The following is a 20,809-nucleotide window of genomic DNA, read 5'->3' as shown; positions in this document are numbered from 1 at the left end:
CATGGAATGGAACCTCCAAGCCTGTGAGCCAAAACAAAATTCCCTCTTTATAAGTTAATTGTCTCAAGTATTTTGTTACAGCAATGACATGCTGAATAATACAAAGGGTAAAAGATCTAAACAGGAATTTCTCTGAAGAAGATACATCAACAGCCACAAGCACATGAAAAGATGTTCAATATTAGAAAAAACACAAAAATCAAACCACAATGAGCTGGGCGCCCGTGGCTCATGCCTGTAATCCTAGCTACTCAGGAGGCTGAGATCTGAGGATCACGGTTCAAAGCCAGCACAGGCAGGAAAGTCCATCAGACTCTTATGTCCAATAAACCACTAGAAAACCAAAGTGGCGCTGTGGCTCAGGCGGTAGAATGCTCGCCTTGAGCTGAAGAGTGCAGGGACAGCATCCAAGCCCAGAGTTTAAGCCCCACAACTGATAAAAATAAATAAATAAATAAATAATACATACTAGCAAGAATATAGAGAAATCAGAACCATTATTCATTGTTGCCTCAAGCTTAGAGTAATGGAAAGACTTAAGAGTTGTTAGTGATGGGGCAGGATTGTGGAGGTTTTTTTTTTTTTTAAGGGGGGGGATGAAAATGTTAGGAAAGTGATGGTGGTTATAGTTACACAAACCTGGATATATCTCAATAGTAGAGAATTTGCTTAGCATGCACAAAGCCCTGTATGGTGTGTTAGTTATATTCAAAGTTAAAGAGGGGACGAATAAGAAATAAACACCAAACACCAAAGAAAAAAAATCAACAGCTCAGACAGGCTGTCACTCAGAAATACCAAAAGAGGATATTTTAGCAGTGGTACCTGCCAAGGGAAATAAGCCTGTATGGGTTCCTGACACCCGGCAGGGGTCAGGAGTAGTGAAGGCTAGAATGTAACACAGAGCAGGACAGGGCACAAAGGATGCTGTCATATGGGAAGTAGACCTAGCAAGAGAGACCAGCACTCCTGTAGCCCTAAGTTCAACTTGGAAGGCATGGTTGTAAAGGTGAACCTAACACAGAATGAAGCTTCACATGGTATTCATGGAAAGCAGCTTAGTGTAGGGAGATGTCTAAAGCTTCTGAACAAGGAAATAATATAAGGAATACTTTTAGAAGTTGAATCAACAGTACATAAGGAGTACAAAGGAGTGGGGAACGTGCCCTTGGTAGTGAGGTGACAAAGGCAGCGGCAGCAGCTTACAACAAAAGGTTTGCATGGTGGTGGCCTTGACTACAAAGATGAATGAGAGGGCAGAGTTACTAAGGAAGACTTCTGATCCTAAGTTAGTGGAACAACTTGGGTGAATGGCAGAAAAGGGAAATTAAGAACAGAGAAACTATTTTGAGAAGTTTGCACATTAGTCTGAATACATAAAAAAGCACAGATTATAAAAGGAAAAAAGCCTTCAAGAGTTCATTGGTTTGCCCCATTTTTGAGCTACAGCAACAAAACACTGTAATGGCACGTGGGAAAGTGAAAAATAAGCTCTAAATCGCGGCCCAACCCCTCCATTTTGTGGAACCAGCCATACAGGAAGGCAAATAAAACCTCTTGGAAGAGAATGTTTTTCCAGGTAAGTAGGGACCTGAACTGGTGCTCAAGGAGCCAGCTCAGTGGAAGATTTGGGCACCCTACCATTGTGCTACAACTGGCTGAACAGGACTGACTTCTAAACTTCAGGAAATTTTGAAAGCTGGTTAACTTTAAAATGGCAGTTTAAAATTGGCCCTGGTAAGGAGAATTTTCACCATGGAAAGTGGCGAATACTACAGATCATAGTCATTTCTTGTGGTTTGGATAAATTGTTAGAAATTCACTAGCACCAGCGGGGCACAGGGTTGGCTTATCATCTCAGCAACGTGGGAGGCAGAGCTTGAGAGGATTTGGTTCAAGGCATGTCTGGGCAAAACCTAGCCATCTAACCCAAAACTTGGGTAGGTGGTGGATGCCTGTTACCACAGCTGCGTGGGAAGTATAAATAGGAGGCTCACAGTTCACACTGGTCCAGACAAAAACACAATACCATGTGTTTTGCTTTTACTAAAGTTCACAGGGCTGTGGGAATATGGTTCAAGTGGTAGAGTGCCTGCCTTGTAATAACAATGCCCTGAGTTCAAACACATAGTATTGAAAAAGAAAAAAATGAAAGAAGGGGGGCTGGGAAGGTGGCTCAGTGGTAGAGCACTTGCCTTGAATGCCAGAGACCCTGGGTTCAATTCCTCAGCACCACATAAGCAAAAAAAGAAAAAAAAAAGCCAGAAGTGGCACTGTGGCTCAAGTGGTAGAGCGCTAGCCTTGAGCTGAAGAGCTGAAGGACAGTGCCCAGGCCGAGTTCAGGCGACACGACCGGACCCCAAAAAAAAAAAAAATGAAAGAAGGCAGAGAGGAAGAGAGGGAGGAGAAAGAAAGGAGGAGAAAGACAAAGAGATAGAGAGAAAGAGGGAGGGAGGAAAGAAGGGAGGGAAGAAGGAAGGGAGGGAAAGAAAAAGGAAGAAGGAAGAAAGTGGACCCTATGAGAATGCACCAGTCCTTTGAGGGACTAAGGGTTAAGTGTGTGTCCTGAGTGTGAGCTAGTGATATGCACTGAGGACTGAGCCCTCAGTGGCCCTCCTCAGTGTGGGTGAGGTATTGATGGCATCTGAGATCCCATGAGTGGGGCAGTCATAGCAAGCAATGTCCCAACCCACAGGGTGGAGAGCAGCCAGGTGGACAGGAACAATAGGCATTGATACATGCAGAGGAGCAGCTTACAGCACAACCCATGAGGACCAAGAAAGCAGTCTGGCCAAGAGCAAATGCATGAGGCACCATGACCAGACTCCATCTGTTCGTTACACTATGCTGAACAGAAAACAGTGCTGATCACAGTGAAAGACACTGTCCTAGCTTCCGTGGAGTTAATGGTAGATAAGATGCAGTTAACAAACAGTCTCTCATACTTTATTTCATCTAATCAGCTTATATCAAAACATCTCCTTTTTTTTTTTTTTTTTGGTGCTTTAATTGGAGATTAGAGTCTCACAGACTTTTCTGCCCAAGCTGGCTTCAAACCTGGTCCTTAGATCCCAGCCTCCTGAATAAGCTAGGATTACAGGCATGAGCTCCACCAACACCTACTTGGTCCTCAGATCTCAGCCTCCTGATTAAGCTAGGATTACAGGCATGAGCCACCAGCACCCAGTATATGAAGCATTTTGTCCCCAGCCAACTTCAGATCTTAACCCCCATCTCCTGAAGGCACAACATGTACTGGGATCACAGAGTTCACCACTTCATGTGGCTTATTAACTGAGGTAAGGGTCTCACTAACTTCAGATAATGGAACCATCCTCCTCCTGGTCTTTGCCCCATAGTAGCTGGGAGTTAGTGTCTTTTTCCAGAGCACAGGCAAAAGAGAAGAGAAGGAAGGCCAAGCAAGGTACCCAGGGATTGGGACTTGTCCAACATCCAGGCTTCAGAGGGCTGGTCTGCTGTTCAGCCAGGCACACGGGCTGATGATGTAGGGTCTCCCTTCCCTCCCCTCCCTTTCTGGGCACACACTGACTGGAGTGTGTATGAGTGTGAGCACATGCCAAAGGGAGGGCTGATGGGAGCAGGAAGGGCAAGGAGAGCAGGAAGACCACCTTGAGACTTCCACCCTTGAATGAGGACCCTCAGCAATAAACAGGGAGGAAAAAATGCAAAATCTCTGAGAAGTCTTGAGCATGGCGTGTCCCAGGGTGCAACAGAAGGCCACTGTGGCACTGAATAGGGAAAAAGAAGGGGACCAGATGATCAGGCCAGAGGGACAGGCAAAGGCAGGTCACAGGTTCAAATCTGAGCCAGAGAAGTGCCAGGGACTTCACACAGGTGAGTCACAGGCTCTGACTTGCTAGTCCTAGCCAAGGTAGGACCAACTGAACCACACTACTTGGTAAGTGAGGGGTTAAGGAAAACATTGGCAAGATGCTTGTTGGCAGTGAGAGATTCGTAATATTTCTTAATGTTGCTACAAAATACAGCAAGTAATATTTTTAATCAACAAATATACATATACACACATTAGTCGTGCGAGAATAAACACCATCTGGGCAATGCTCCCTGTACCAACAGAACCAGAATGGAGGCCTCCAGAGCTAGCAGGGCTGGGTACGAGGTGCCACAGGCACACTGGCCATCGTGCCACCAGAGCTGGCCAGAGAGCATCCTGTGAGGTCAGAAGCAGGCCAATCCAGAGCAACACAGGGGAAAGGAGCTCTTCCCACTCTTCACTACATGACCTTGGTCTACTACTTTCGTTTTCCTGAGCTTTCCTTTCATCAGCTAAGAAACATACTCCTTGAAGATAGGGTGGCTCAACATAGCTCAGGAATTTAGTACATTCCCATCAGACCAACTTGCATTTGAATCCCAAGTATTTGCTTCCTATTTACTTCCTGTATGACCTTGGACAGAGAACTTTTCATCTCTAAATCAGTTTCTTCATCTGTAAGATAGAAATAATGGTAGAGACTGTAGAGATTATGAGAGTTACATGAAACAATCTACAAAACCCAGTTGTGCAAAGAAAATAACCCATGTGAGCTATTAAATGAAACTGCCAAGCACTATTGGGTACAAATAGACAACATGAAAAGACTGACAACAAGAATTGTTAGGATTAAGCAAAGGAAGAGAAGTGAATGAAGAACGGGGTGATGTCCAAAAAAAAATTGTACTCATGATGTGACTTATCAAATGGTAACCTCTCTGTACTACACCTTAATAATAACAGTAAAGTTATATTTAAAAAAAGAATCATTAGGGTTTACCACATACTATGAACTAAGCATGGTTCTAGTTCTCCAGGTAGATTGGTGACTTGAGCAAATCTCTTCCCTTACTGTCCATATTATGTACAAAATTAAACTGGGCAAATTCTTTCTAAACTCCCTTCCAAGTCTGACATCCTATGGCTCAAACCTGGATCTGCCCCCAACCCATGAGTAACAGAAGGTAGCCGGGAAACAACTCTTCTGTGCTACCCCATAGAATGCTTGGTTGGCACAAGTCTCCAGCAACAAAGTAAAGGCCAAGAAAAGTCTCTTTTTCCTTTTCACTCTAGTCCACAGCCCTATCCTGAAGAATCCTGATCATATATGAAAGACATGAAGAAAAGGGCAGCCCCAGACAGCAAAAGTCAGAGGCAAGGACAAGCCAAGGAGGAGCTGTATCCCAAACTAAGTCATATATGCACAGAGGCCTGACCACTTCCACCCCAACCAAGGCTTCTGGAAATCCCTATGACCATACCCATACACCACCCTCACCCAAAGCCAAGCTCCCAAAGAAAGGGCTAGAGGCTAGGTGCATGAGTAAATCATAAGACCACCTCATGACTAAAAGGCTGGAAAAGAAGGGTACTGCTTTAACAAACACAGGTGGGTATTATCAAAAACTTAACATAAGAACAATGATAGGAATGAACAGTATTTATCTGATGCAATACAATTGAGATAAACTGTAACATACTACTACTACACTGAAGTAGTAGTACTGGCATTACTACACTATAGGTAAAACACTCAGTGCTCACTCAGTAAAGCCCTCCCCTTGAATCCTCACACCATCACACCTGCTTTCCAAATGAAACCAGAAAGAAAGAGTGCTCCTCAGCCCCAACACTGCTGCCCACAACTTCACTGCTGTGCTAGTCTGTTCTGAGGATCACAGAGTACCTCCCCAACACCAACAGCAAGGCGAGATACATTTGCTAAGCCACACTCAGGGGCTAGAACAACCCCCACGGAAGCTGTGGCAGTAGAAGGAGAGTAGCAAGACAGATAAGGGACATCACTGGAGTCCACACTAGACTCAGTCATAAGCTGAACACGACACATTGCCTTGGCTCCTGACTGGAATGCTGACCGTCCCTCTACCACTGCTCTCTCTCCTCATTACTCTGCTTGGCCTCTCTTCACAGCACGTACTGCTATCTGACACAATATGCACTTCACTATTTGCTATCACTCCTGCCATCCATGGCAGCCAAGGCTTCCCTGTTGCTCTGACTACATCTTCATTTCTACAAAGTCTCTGGTCCATTGAAAATGTACAAATATGTGTTAAATAATATTCACTGTCAGGTGCTGGTGGCTCACACCTATATACTAGCTACTCAGGAGGCTGAGATCTGAGGATTGCAGTTTGAAGCCAGTAAAGACAGGAAAGACTGTGAGACTCTTATCTCCAATTAGCCACCACAATATTAAAAAAAAAAAAAGCCAGAGTGTGGAGCTGTTGCTCAAGTGGTAAAGCAAAAAGACTCAAGGACAGCACCCAGGCCCTGAGTTCAAGCCTCAGTACTGGCACAGGAAAATTAAATATTTATGAAAGGGCTAAATATAGCATTGTATTCATTCGGCAGAGCACCATGCTTGCCTGGTTTCCATTGCTATAACAAATTATCTGAATATTCAGCTTTAAAGAAGGACCGGTTTATCTTGGTCCTGAGGTGGCATAGCAAGCCACAGCAGGAGCACATGGCAGAGGCTTATCACTTCCATGGAAGCTGGAAAGCAAAGAGGAAAAAAGGGGGGCTGGGAAGGTGGCTCAGTGGTAGAGCGCTTGCCTTGCATGCATGAGGCCCTGGGTTCGATTCCTCAGCACCACATAAGCAAAAAGAAAAAAGCCAGAAATGGCGCTGTGGCTCAAGTGGTAGAGCGCTAGCCTTGAGCTGAAGAGCTGAGAGACAGTGCCCAGGCCCAGAGTTCAGGCCCCATGACCGGACCCCCCCCAAAAAAGAGAAAAAAAGGGGGACAGGGTCCCAATATCCCTTTCAAAGGCATGCTTGCAATGACCTCAATTCCTTCCACTAAGTACCACTTCCTAAAGGTTACATCACCTCCTAACAGTGCCTTCAGGACATGGCTTTTGGGGGAATACTTGCCCAAACTACAACAGGTATGTTAAGATATGACAACTATCATACCCAGAACTTATTGTCTAATGGGGCATATAAAACAGACACAGAACGTATGCTACAGAAGAGTCAGTTAAGAGCGGCACAGCTATAGTGCCCCAGCAATCTCCACATGGAACCCGAAATTCTAGCCAGAAGATACTTGAGTGAAGCCTCAAAGGACTATTTACTCCCCTTCCCTGAGCTCAATCTATCTGCCCGGGGAGAGGAGGGGAGGGGAGGAAAGAGATGGGATGCATTTTGTAAGATAGAGTGGGGCAGAGGGTGGCATTCCAGAACAGGGAACAGCATGATTAAAGGAAGGCACAGCAGGGAGAGTACATGGACAACTCATAAGATTCAGTCTGGCCGGGCGCTGGTGGCTTGCGCCTGTCATCCTAGCTACTCAGGAGGCTGAGATCTGAGGATCGCGGTTCAAAGCCAGCCCGGGCAGGAAAGACCGTGAGACTCCTATCTCTAATAAACCACCAGAAAACCGGAAGTGGCGCTGTAGCTCAGTGGTAGAGCGCTCGCCTTGAGTTGAAGAGCTGAGGGACAGCACCCAGGCCCAGAGTTCAAGCCCCACGGCCGACAAAAAAAAAAAAAAGATTCAGTCTGGCAGGTACACAGGCAAATGAAGAAAGAAAGCTATAAAGGGTTGATGAATTCTACTAGAGGCCTTGAATGACAAGGAGTCTAGAATTTATGCTGCAATGAGTTGGGAGGCACTGAAGCTTCAGAGAAGATGCCCCACCAAGATTTTCTCTTTGCACAGGACAGTCAGGCAAAAGAGAAAAAGGGGCTGAGAAAAAAAGTAAGTAACACAAGAGTGCAAATCGGGAATAAGAGAAATGAAAAATGTACCAACTGTAGGACTGAAGGGGAGGGAAGGGACACAAAGACACTAAGACAATTGTTTAAGAGCTGGCATCTGTCTGAATGCATGAAACAAGCAAAAAAGCCAATTCACAGAATACTAAGTGCAATATGATCTCATTTGTGCAACAAAATAGGAAAGAGTATGCTTGTATATACAGGCTTGAAAAGAGTCTGAAAAGAATCATGAAAAATTGTGAACAGCTGGCATTTAAAAATAAGATGCATTTTGCAAAAAGAAAAAAAAATCTTAAAGTAATAGATGAGAGAAAAGATGATACCAAGGCTCTGAGCCTGGCTTGCTGGAAAGAAGGAGGTGTCATTAGTGAGCCAAGAACTGGTGTGTGTGTGTGTGTGTGTGTGTGTGTGTGTGTGTGTGTGTGTATGTGTGTGTGTGTGTGTGTGTGTGTGTGTGTGTGTGCGTGCGGCGCGCGCACACGTGATGTCTTCTAAATGCATCCAAGTATCTATGTTCCACAGGCAAATAGATTGCTCAGGAAGCTGCAAGAGGTTGCATCTGGAAAAAAAAAAATGAGGGAATCCCTGGTGTTAGGGAACTGAGAAGGGAGAAAGGATGTAATTTCCCCACTCTCCAGAAGGAGGCAATGAAGCTCACAGCTGGCACAGGGGAAGGGTGCCTATTTAAAGCTAATGATAGAAACAACTTTGACTGGTATTCCTTGAGCACACTCTGCATGCCAGGCTCCAGGCTAAATGCACTGTCTACACATCACCCTTTCATAGATGAAGAAAACAGTCGGGAAGCTCAACAGTCACAGATGCTGTATGTAGTAGAACTAAGACTCAAATCCAAATTCTGGTGCTTAACAGTGACACCTGCACATGTGAAGACAGGAATGTGGAGAAACTCAAGTTACCTGAAAGCTGGCCTGATTGTTTTATGGTCCAGAAAGTCAACCTAGTTAAGCCTACTGAGATCAAAACCAGCTCACACAATGTTACTGACCAGGCACAACAAAGAAGTCCTCTAAGGTCGCAGGTGGGGTATCAGCTCATTCATGGGCTGGAACAGTATCGCCATCATCACACCATGAATGGAGAAGGATGGTGCACAGAAGACTGTCTGATGCTGCAAGGCACATCAGCAGCTCAGCCAGGTCTTCACACCCACACTCCTTCCACTCAGTACCACTCAGCAGTATGTACTGTACCAAGCACTAGGCTACTAGAAAGAGATGAATGCTGTTCCCTGCTCACCCCCATGCCAGGCCTGCGGCTCCTGTGGGAAAGGAGGAGAGGACGGTCCGCCCACACCAAGCAAGGGCCAGTGTGCCAACTTCTACAAGATCAAGTTTGTTTGGAGTCTCAATCAGTCAGGATCCTGATGCCCAGACACCTCAATCCCTGTAAGTTCCTGCCCAACTCCGTGATTCTAAAAAGATTCTTCCTCTCCTTGCCTAGGATTGTTGCCTTGGAGATTTTGTTCCTAGTCCTTTAGTTTTCGATGAGCTGAAATTAGACGCACCGGCTGCTCACAAGATTTAAATTCCAGAATGTCAAAATAAGAAGAGTCCTGGAGACCTTGCACTTCAGGCATACAAGCACAAGTATCCACAGAAGCCACGAAGGTGACAGAAATGGAAACCTGGTAAAGACAGAAAAAGTAGCGCAAGGGCACTGTGGTGCTGAGAGGTGAACCCACAGGGCCACCAAAAGAGGGCAGCACCTTGAAGCTCCAGGAAAGTGCTACCATATGGGAAGAGACCAGACTTTGAATGTTTTGTTTTTTTCAAAAAAAGCAAAAAAAAAAAATCACATTTATATAAAGCCTCTCAATGTTTAAATAGTGGCAATTAATTCAAATCTATTAATACCATGGTTTCTGGATTCATAATGTGGGAGGGAGGACCAGCCACTGGTTTAAAATACTATCTAGCAACCGACTAATTTATAGCAGGCTCTGAGCCAGGTGTCAGGGGCAGAAACACAAGTAGGATATGGTTCCTGCTCAGAGCCAGAAGGAGTAGCTGAGGAAGAGATCATTTGGCCTGACTCATAGTACTTAATGTAGGTAGCAGATCTACAGAAGGTTCTTAAAGAGGCAAAAAAACAGAATGTGGTCCTCAGAGAAGGGGGATTTAGCCAGTTAACGAAGGAGAGGTAACTGCACAGACAAAGGAAAATGAAGTTCCAGACACAGAAACATGAAGCAGCCTAGAAAAGGTCAAGACCAAGGGTCTCCTGCTGGGACATTTCTGCCCCTGTTTCTGGAGACAGAAAGGGACACCAGCACATGGAGAGCCAGTATCTCGTGAGGCGGATTCTGCAACAGGTCTTTTACCTGTATGCAAGGGGAAGCCCTGAGCCGAATACATAAGGGTGAATTCTGATTAGCCTCTAACAAGCAGCTAAATGGGGCTTTGGGAGCAGGATAAATGAGCAGAGTGGGAAAGAGACATTCTTTCCCCCTACAAACCTCCCTTTTAAGTGTCTGAATTTTATGACCTTTGCCAAAAAAAAAAAAAAGCTTACCCTTGTAGCATCAGGACTTACAGCTTGGTGAAAAGCAAGCCTATTAGAATAAAGAACAATTTGTCAGATGGTGATAGGAAGACAGTGTGGGCCTGAACTGAGATAAAGAGTAGTAAAGACAAAGAGGGAAACTGTTGGAAGAAACTGTTGGAAGGTAAAGCTCAAGACTGTCACTAAAAGCAGAAAAATGTGGACTGCCCATTTTCCCAGACAGGGACTAGATGGTAGAGCCACTCCCCACATGAAGAAGAGGCCGTTGCAGAAGAGGCAGAGGAGTGGTGCAGAGGGGACAGATACACCCACAAGACGACATGGGGCATGGAAGAGATGACCAGGGGAATTCAGACAGCTCAGGCTTAGCTACTTAGAATCTAGATGCCATCAGCTCATGAATGAAGATGAGAGAATGGGGGCAAGGGGACAAACTGCACAGAAGCGACAAGAGGATGAACAAGGAAAACTTTTCAAGATTCTATAGACATGGGGCAGGGGGGTGGGGCTCTACAGAGACCTTCCTCCAAAAAATGGAAAAGCAAGCAACACTGTGTCCCACAGCAGCACCTTCACTTCCCAGAGGAAACAGAGATGAGCTCAGTCAAAGTAAAAATTCACCACCTTTACATTTATGCTGGTTTGGATTTTGTTTTACCTCTTGTTTTTTTTGTATGTGTGTCAGTCATGGGGCTTGAATTCAGGGCCTGGGTGCTGTGCTTTTTTGCCCAAAGCTAGTGGTTAACCACTTTGAGCTCCATCTCCAGTTTTAAGTGGTTAATTGGAGATGAATCTCATAGCCTTTCCTGCCCTGGATAGCTTTGAACCACAATCCTAAGATCTCTGCCTCCTGAGTAGTTAGGATTACAGGTGTAACCCACCAGCACCCAGCCCACATTTATGCTGTTTTATAGATTTAACTTTTATGAAGATGTGTAAAAGGTAATTATAATTATACAGTTAAGGATCACTGCAATGGAATTTCATCTTGTAGGAGGAGGACATCGTAAAGTCAGATGGCAAGTTAGAAATCACTGCAACTCAGCCGGGCGCTGGTGGCTCACGCCTGTAATCCTAGCTACTCAGGAGGCTGAGATCTGAGGATCGAGGTTCAAAGCCAGTCCGGGCAGGAAAGACCGTGAGACTCCTATCTCCAATAAACCACCAGAAAACCAGAAGTGGCGCTGTAGCTCAAGTGGTAGAGCGCTCGCCTTGAGCTGAAGAGCTGAGGGACAGCGCCCAGGCCCAGAGTTCAAGCCCCATGACCGACAAAAAAAAAAAAAAGAAATCACTGCAACTCTTACACTGTTTAAATTTTGTTACAGGGTTACACTGATATTCAAACAAACCCCTGAGGGTTACTCAAAATACCCCCAGGGGCACATGACTGTGTATAGTCCTCCACTATAAAACACCACTGAATTTAGGAACTCCCTGGATATGAGAATGGAGGACACCAAGAGCAAGTCTGAGCCTTCATACTATCCTGTCTCAGCAACTGAGGAGAAAAGATAGAGAACCCTGAAGTATTTATTCTGTTTCCCTGTTTCCTAATATCTCAACCCGAAGCCCAAGGTGTGACATGTTGGGGGAGCGTGTGTGAAAGCACCAAGCCCAGGGACTGGCACACAGTGTATGCTCAGGCAGTTTGTTGGACTTGAAATTCAAACTCAGACTCCATTCATTGGAAAGCAAGAGAGGTGCTGGCTGGCTGTTTCTTGGCTTCCCAAGCTGGCATTTCCTGTTGTGACTCTGTCAAATTACACTCACTCAAATGGTAAACCAAGCAGCACGGTAAGGCTGAAGATTGGAGAAGACTTGTGATCTAATCCTTCAAGGTATATATGCTAAATACATACATGGAGGACATATCACATCTATCTCTCTAAAGCATCAATATTTTTTGTTTACACATTTACTTTAACCAAGTCAACTTAAGATGAAGGATGCAAACAAAAAGAAGATTATTATGGATTGGAGAGGATCCCAGATATGTAGGTTAACATCTAGCAAAAACAAAACAGAGAGAAAGAACAGGAAAAAGTAGTAATATAAACTACCATACAGATCATTGCTATTAATGCTGAGACATTCAAAGATTCAAGCTCAGAAATGCTGCTGGGTAACAGTACAGTAGAAAAGAAACTGCTACATACATATGAAACAAGTCCTAGTAATTCCTCCTTCACAGCTGTCAGATTGCCAACTTGACAAGGAGAACTGTTAATTCGTAAGTCAACATGAACTCAAAAGTCACATAACTAACTAGCCATTCTAACTTAAAAAAAAATCTTTGCTCTCTTAGAACTTACTAAAGAAAAATAGGATCAAAGTCTGAAAAGAACAGGGTGACAGAGACTAATAAAATCATTAATGTGAACAGGATATATACATAAGCCTACAGTTCACATATTATTCATGAAAAGATGCAATGATCTCTCCCTAAGTTCAGGCAAGAAAATAATTTCCATAGCTTCTATTAAACAGTGTGCTGTGGAATGTAGCCAGTGCAATAAGACAAGTTAAAAAAGAGAGAGAGAGAGAGAATCCAGAGTGGAATGGAAGTAAAACTGCCTTTACTGGCAGATAGTATGATCCTACCTAATATCCTAAGGAATTAATAATGAAAAGAACAAGAATCTGTAGTAAGGTTGCAAAACACGAGATCAATATGCAAAAATAAACTCTATTTCTACATACTAGCAATCTAAAATTCAAAAATTAATTTTAAAAAACAATTTTGTGGACAGGGAATATGGCTTAGTGGTAGAGTGCTTGCCTAGCATGCATGAGGCCCTGGGTTTGATTCCTTAGTTCCACATAAAAAATAAAATAAAATAAAAAATTAATTTAAAAAACAATGCCACGCGTCAGTGGCTCACATCTGTCATCCTAGCTTCTCAGGAGGCTGAGATCTGAGGATCACAGTTCAAAGTCAGCCCGGGAAGGAAAGTCCATGAGACTCTTATCTCCAATTAACCACCAGAAAACTAGAAGTGATGCTGTAGCTCAAGTGATAGAGTGCTCGCTTTGAGCTGAAGAGCTCAAGGACAGCTCTCAGACCCAGAGTTTAAGCCCCACAACCAAAAAAAAAAAAAAAATTGTTCATAACAATGTAAAAAAGGACACTTGGGAATATTTTCAGAAAGTGTAAACTTGTTTCACTAGAAATATAAAATGCTGCTGAGATACATCATGGAAAAAATATATTTTCGCAGACTGAAGATTCCATATTGTTAAAATGGCAATTCTTCCCCAAAGCAATCTATAGATTGATTACAAAATTCCAGCAAGAGCTGGACACCAGTAGCTCACACCTGTAATCCTAGCTACTCATCAGGAAGCTGAGATTTGAGGATTGCAGTTCAAAGCCAGCCCAGGCAGGAAAATCCATGACACTCTTATCTCCAATAAACTACTCAAAAAAGCCAGAAGTGGCACTGTGACTCAAGTGGCAAAGCTCATGCCTTGAGCAAAAAGAAGCTCAGGAACAGCACATAACCCCAGAGGTTAAGCCCCAGGACTAGCCTGTCCACCACCACCCCAAAAAAAGTCCCAACAGGTGTTTTGTAGAAGTTGATAAATTGATCCTAAGATGTATGCAGAAACACAAAGGACTCAAAACAGCTAAAACAATATTGAAAATGAATAAAGTTGAAGGAAGTCATACTTCCCAGTTTTGAGAGTACAAAGCAATAATAATCATAAAAACATGGTGTTGGCAGAAGGACAGACATAGAGATCAATGGAACTGAATTCAAAGTCCAGAAATAAACTTTAGGTTTATACTGAATGGATTTTTCACGAAAATTCCAAAGTAATTCAATGGGGAAAAATAGGCTTTTCAACAAATGGATTGTGAAAAATAAGATAGGTCATGCAAAACAAAATTTTCAGCACACTCCAGTACTTGAGCCAAGTTCAACTCATCACTTGATTTGGTAAATCATTTTTTACTGAAACGCAGCTATACCCACTCGTTAACATATTGTCTGTGGTACTTTCACCAAAAATGTCAAAACTGAGTACTCATGACACAGACCTTCTGGTGTTTTGATGGATTTACTATCGGGCCCCTGAAAGAGGACTTTTGTGCAGCTCTGACTTACAGCCAGACCTTACAACATATACTAAAGTCACCTCAAAACATACCAATAAACGTAAATATAAAAGCAAAAACTATAAAACTTTTAGGGAAAAAAAAAACAGGAGGAAAGTTCCATGACCTCAGGTTAGGCAAATATTATACAATATCAAAAGCACAATCAAATTTGAAAAGAATAAACTTTATCAAAATCACTAAACATTTGCAGTTCAAAGACTCTATTATGAAAATGAAAACACAAGCTACATACTGGAAAAAATAGCAGCAAATCAGAGCAGACCTGCAAATCAGAACAGAACAAAGAGTTTATATCCAGCACAAAGGAATAATGATTTTAAAAAAAGACAAATAATCCAATTAAAATGGTAAAGATATGAGTACATTTCACAAAAAAAAAACAAATATGGATAGAAAATGAGCACATGAAAAGATTCTCAACAGCATTAGTTATTAGACAAATGCAAATTCAAACCACAATGACATACCATTTCACAGCTACTAGAATTGCTATAATCAAAAAGACAAGACAATAGCAAGTGTTGGAGAGGTTATGTGAACCCAAACTCTCATATTTGCTGGTGAAAATGGAAAAGAATACAACCACTTTAAAAAACAACTTGGCAAGGTTGTTTTGTTTTGTCTTTTCTTTTTAGACAGGGTCTCATATAGCCCTGGTTGGCCTTAAATGATGATTCTCCTGGTTGGGCCCTCTGAGTGCTAAAATTACAGATATGTACCACTATATCCAACTTGGCAGTTTCTTAAAAAATTAAACCCAATTCATAAACAAAGTGGCCCAGCAAGTCTATCCTTGAGAAATAAAGACATATTAAAAAAAAAAACTTGCAACAAACAATCCTAGTAGCATTCAAAATAGCTGAAAACTGGAAACAATTCAAATCCATTGAGGACTGAACACACAAAATGTTCTATATAACCCATACAATAGGGTACTACTCAGCAATGAAAAGGAACAGACTACAAACTCCTATAAAACCACCAATTTTGAAAATATTAAGCAGAGCTGATATGTGGCTTAGAATGGACAAGGCCCTGGGTTCAAGCCCTAGCACCATAAAAAATATTTTCACTAAGTCAAAGAAGGTAGTTCATGCCTGTAATCTTAAGTACTCAGGAGGCTGAGGTCTGAGGATCATGGTTTGAATCCAGCCCAAGCAGGAAAAGTCCCTGAGACTCTTATCTCCAATTAAGCACTAAAATGTTAGAAGCAGAGCTTTGGCTCAAGTGGTAGAGCACTAGCCTTGGGCAAAAATGCTCAGGGGCAGCACCCAGCTTCTAGTTCAAGCCCCAGGACACTCCCCCCCAACACATGCACACACAATATTTGAAATGAGAAGTATTTGTGATATATAATACATCTCAGTAAAGATTTTTTGTTTTTGTTTTTAAAAAAGAAGTCAGAAACACCCAATAAAAAACTTAGCAAGGGCTGGGAAGGTGGCCCAGTGTTAGAGTGCTTGCCTTACATGCATGAGGCCCTGGGTTCGATTTCTCAGCACCACATAAACAGAAAAAGCAGGAAGTAGCACTGTGGCTCAAGTGGCAGAGCACTAGCCTTGAGCTGAAGAGCTGAGGGCCAGCTCCCAGACCCAGAGTTCAGGCCCCACGGCAAAAAAAAAATAAAACTTACCAAACATGGCAAATTATAAACACATTTCTTGTTTTTTGTTTTTTTTGGGGGGGTCCAGTCGTGGGACCTGAACTCTGGGCCTGGGCGCTGTCCCTCAGCTCTTCAGCTCAAGGCTAGCGCTCTACCACTTGAGCCTCAGCGCCACTTCCGGCTTTTTTCTTTTTGCTTATGTGGTGCTGAGGAATCGAACCCAGGGCCTTAGGCATGCAAGGCAAGTGCTCTACCACTGATCCACCTTCCCAGCCCCTATAAACACATTTCTGTATCTCCACAAACCAGAAATAAAACCCCAGGCACATGACTATAAGCAAAAGCAGGCAAGTTAGCAAGTCAGAAAAAGGCATCAGCCAGGCACCGGTGGCTCACGTCTGTGATCCTAGCTACTCAGGAGGCTGAGATCCGAGGATCACAGTTCAAAGTCAGCCTGGGCAGGAAAGTCCATGAGACTCTTATCTCCAATAAACCACTAGAAAACCAGAAGTGGTGCTGTGGCTCAAGCGGTAGAGTGCTCGCCTTGAGCTGAAAAGCTGTGCCCAAGCCCAAAGTTCAAGCCCAATGACCAACGAAAGAAGAGAAAGAGAGAAAGAAAGAGAGAGAGGCAGGCATCAGTAAAAGATTTAACATCCATCCAGGTGCCAATGGCTATAATCCTAGCTACTCAGGAGGCTGAGATCTGAGGATCATGGTTCAAAGCCAGCCTGGGCAGGCAAGACAGTGAGACTCTTATCTCCAATAAACCACCAGAAACTAGAAGTGAAGACTGTGACTCAAGTGGTAGCACAAGCTAGCCTTAAGTTGAAGAGCTCAGAGCAGGCGCCCAGGCCCAGAGTTCAAGCCTCATGACCAACAAAAACAAAAAAACAAAGATTTAACATCTAGAGGCTAGAGAAAATTAAAATATATCGAGGCAGGATCAATAAAAGAGAAAACTTGACTAGGGAGGAGGCCAGGGTGGCCTTTCAGAAGAGGGATCCAATCTGTTCCATCCCATTGTATTGGTGGCAAAAGCCAATGGAAAGAAGTAATGAAAGAAATAATGAAAACTTTCTATACATGGCCTTTGAATTTGTTCTAAATAAAAAGGGACTGCATTATGCACAATTATGAAATGTCTTTGGATGGACAAGAAATTGAGACTGTGTTTCCATGTCAAAGAATACTAAAAATCGTATTAATAGTATTTTTTTTGTTTTTTATATCTTTAAATACTCTTCTCCTGATATGAGAACTTCAATGTGGCCTCCAGGAAAACATATTCACAGCGTTTCCTGGCATCCGGGGCCCAGCTCCCGGTGGCCCACAACCTTCTCAAACATCCTCATCCCTATGCCTGTCAAGCATCTAACTTTGAACCTGGCTTTCCAGATCTTTTACTAACACACTCAGCTCACTGAACCTACCTCCTCACTTATGAGATGGGGATGACATTTTACCTCTAAGAGGGGGATTCTGGTGTCTCTCAAGGTTAGCATGTGCAATATCTGAAATAATGCACCAGGCACAGTGCCCAGCCAAGTCACTATGCACCATCCACAAGACTGGTTCAGATCATACCACCAGAGTCATCTCCCCAAACAGGCATTTGCCTTTGTGCTATTTTCTCGGAACTTGCAGCTTTCACTCTGCTGTCTCTTTGTCTTTCCTTTCTATCTTTTCCTCTACACACCTGAATCCTCCAGATGGCAGACAGTTGGCCTTTGTTCTTCGTCTCTGTAAGGCAAGGCATGTCTGGTAAGTAATATACTGGCAGCAAATATTTCCTGAGATTGTAGCCTCTCTCTGGTTGTGCGATGTTGTGGGATTCTCTTGCGTATCTAACTATATCCTCTGGACTTTCCACTCCCCAGTGGCCCAGAGCTATTCTCAAAGGAGCACTAAATAATAGTAAGGCTTATCTAGTCTAGATAATGAGCTTGGGGACAAGGATAAGGAAATAGGTTTACCAAGGCAGTGGAATAGGAAGCTGAGTAACTAGCATAGGGAAGAAGTTGGAGAACTGTGAGAAGTCTGGATGTCAACAAGCAACCAACTTTGGTTGAATTATTAGATGACTTTTTTACATGGGATGGAGAAAAAAAATAGACATACAGAAGATACTATTGCCATAAGTTTGTCTATTCTTGGTTTGTTTTTTTTGGGGGTCCGGTCGTGGGGCCTGAACTCTGGGCCTGGGCGCTGTCCCTCAGCTCTTCAGCTCAAGGCTAGCGCTCTACCACTTGAGCCACAGCACCACTTTCCAGCTTCTTTTTGCTTATGTGGTACTGAGGAATCGAACCCAGGGCCTCATGCATGCAAGGCAAGCACCCTACCACTGAGCCACCTTCCCAGCCCCAAGTTTGTCTATTCTTATTCGAGGATGAGGGTAAATGAACTGGTTAAAATTATCTTTATGTATTTCACGCATGCTTGTTCTAAAAAGTAGCACTTTGCATTAAATTTCTTTTTCCTTCCAAAAAATTAGGGCTTAAGACTTTATATGTAAATATATGCAAATAAGCATGCACATGAGCAAGGCCCTCCCTAACCTTTCATTTTAAAGGAACCAGAGCACTTTCTAAGACCTGGGGAATAAATACAAGTGGTCTCTAGGAATACTTTATTTTCTCTGAAGGAGCCAGGGCAGATATTCTTTAAGAATCTCTTACTAGGTTAATGTATTAACTTCTCATCTGTTCTCTTCCATAACTGCTTTGTTGATCGATCTTTTTTTTCCTGATCTTTACTCACTTGCCTAAAGATAAAGTGAACACGGAGTAACAAAAAGCACTCATTACTATCCCATCCTTTCTTCTATCTTTCTCTTTCAAATGAAACTAAGCACCTCTCCCCACGTGCCCTGGACAGGACACTTATTCTCTCTGATCAGCCTGCCCAACTAGAAGAGGACACAATCACTGAGGTTCCTTCTTTCCTTCCCATTTACTTGTCACAGCTAAGTTAACAGGACTCTAGACCACCTAGTAAGAACGAAGTAAGAACCTAGTAAGAGCCACACTTCCACTTCTGGCTTTTTGGTGGGTAGCGTGATAAGAATTTCACAGACTTTTCTGCCTGGGCTAGCTTTTAATCAAGATCTCAACTTCCTGAGTAGCCAGGATTATATATGTGAGCCACCAGTCCCCACATTAACTAATTTTTTAAGGTGGCAACTAAGACCAAAAAAAAAAAAAGCTGTTTACCCAAGTCCACATTAACTAAGCCTTTTCTTTCTTTCGTTTTTTTTTTGGGGGGGGGTCCAATCGTGGGGCCTGAACTCTGGGCCTGGGCACTGTCCCTCAGCTCTTCAGCTCAAGGCTAGCACTCTACCACTTGTGCCACAGCGCCACTTCTGGCTTTTTTCTTTTTGCTTACATGGTGCTGAGGAATCAAACCCAGGGTCCATGCATACAAGGCAAGTGCTCTACCACTGAGCCACCTTCCCAGCCCCTAACTGAGCTTTTTCCTGAACTACTTCCCTACTTAATTCTACAATCCACTGGGCATTTCTTTTAAATTGGTCTGTTTACTGGGTATATGCATTTAATCATTCAACAACTATTGACACAGCACTCACAGCGTTCCACACGCAGTGTAGGAGGAACTATAAACTGTTGGGAGTTCAACAGCAAGGTCTGGAAAGACCTACTTCAATCCTGGTTCTCCCCAGTGGTCACCTATGTGATCTCAGATGTGACTTCTTCAATCCTGGTTCTCCCCACTTGTCACCTATGTGATCTCGGATGTGACTTCTGGCTCAGTACCTCAGATCTCCTTACTCAAGAAATGAGATGGTAGAATAGTTCTCTCAGAGGTCTGTAGAAAATTAAATGAAATACTGTCTGTAAAGGGCAACGCACAGCTGCCACCACACTCAAAATTATGAGCTGCTTTTATTATTCTCTTGCATTTTGGGGATAGTCTCACCTGTCACACAAGAGCCTGTCTCAAGAACTTACACTAATGGAAAAACAACTTATCAGCGCAAGTTTTAAAACGAGACGGGTGCAATGGAAATAAAACTGTCAGCCAGGTGGACGCTATTTTGGACTTTCGTGGTCAGGGACATAGAATCTGTCTAAGGCCCATTCTGACCTGAACACACCTGGTCTTGGAAGCTAAGTAGGGTCAAGTCTGTTTGGTGCTTGGATGGGGGGGAAACATGTAAGGTGTGGGGAGTGACAAGGTGGAAACCGAGAAGAGGAATGGAGCGGTGCACGGTAAATAGAGATTGCTTGGCATCTTCTAGAGAAGTCAAGAAAGAACTCCTGGGAGGAGCGAACAGACAAGTGGAGATGGGGAGGCAAGGGGACTGGCCTGGGATGTGGTCAGAGAGGTCAGCGGGCACCTGGGCAGCCTTGCATAGCCTGGAGAGGAGGCTTTCTCAAGAGCGCGGCTGCGGGTCCACGTGGAGGGCTTCGGCAGGGACGCGCGGCCCAGGACCTCAGGCGCAATTCCTGCGTGCGGCGGAGGGCAGGGCGCTCCCGCGCGCAGGCGGCCTCGGCAGGCGGCGCCCGGTACACAGAACGCGACGCGCACACTGGGGACAGGCGCGGGCGCGGAACAAACTCGCAAAACGTAAACGCTAAGCCGACCCGAGCTGCGCTTCCCTCGGACGCTGGCGGCCTCCCGACCCGCGGCCTCCGCGGCCTCCACTCCTCCTGGAAGGCCGTGTCGAGAAGGCTGGACACTGAGGCCCGGCGTGGCCTCTTCCCGGCCGGAGACACGCCGAGCCTCCGGACCCCTGGCCCGGCCGGGACTCCACGAGGACGGCGGGCGGCAGACGCTCCGG

At 44.1% G+C, this 20,809-nt stretch overlaps 1 protein-coding gene across 1 annotated transcript in view; it reads right to left on the bottom strand.

The window, feature by feature from the left end:
• The window catches only part of Chchd6 (coiled-coil-helix-coiled-coil-helix domain containing 6), a 219,521-nt gene that overhangs the window by 198,260 nt on the left and 452 nt on the right, over nucleotides 1–20,809 (bottom strand). The gene's annotated exons all lie outside the window — the stretch shown is intronic.

Source organism: Dipodomys ordii, unplaced genomic scaffold, assembly GCF_000151885.1.
Source record: "Dipodomys ordii isolate 6190 unplaced genomic scaffold, Dord_2.0 Scaffold153, whole genome shotgun sequence".
Taxonomy (NCBI): Eukaryota; Metazoa; Chordata; class Mammalia; order Rodentia; family Heteromyidae; genus Dipodomys; species Dipodomys ordii.
This window is presented reverse-complemented; position numbering and strand designations above follow the sequence as displayed.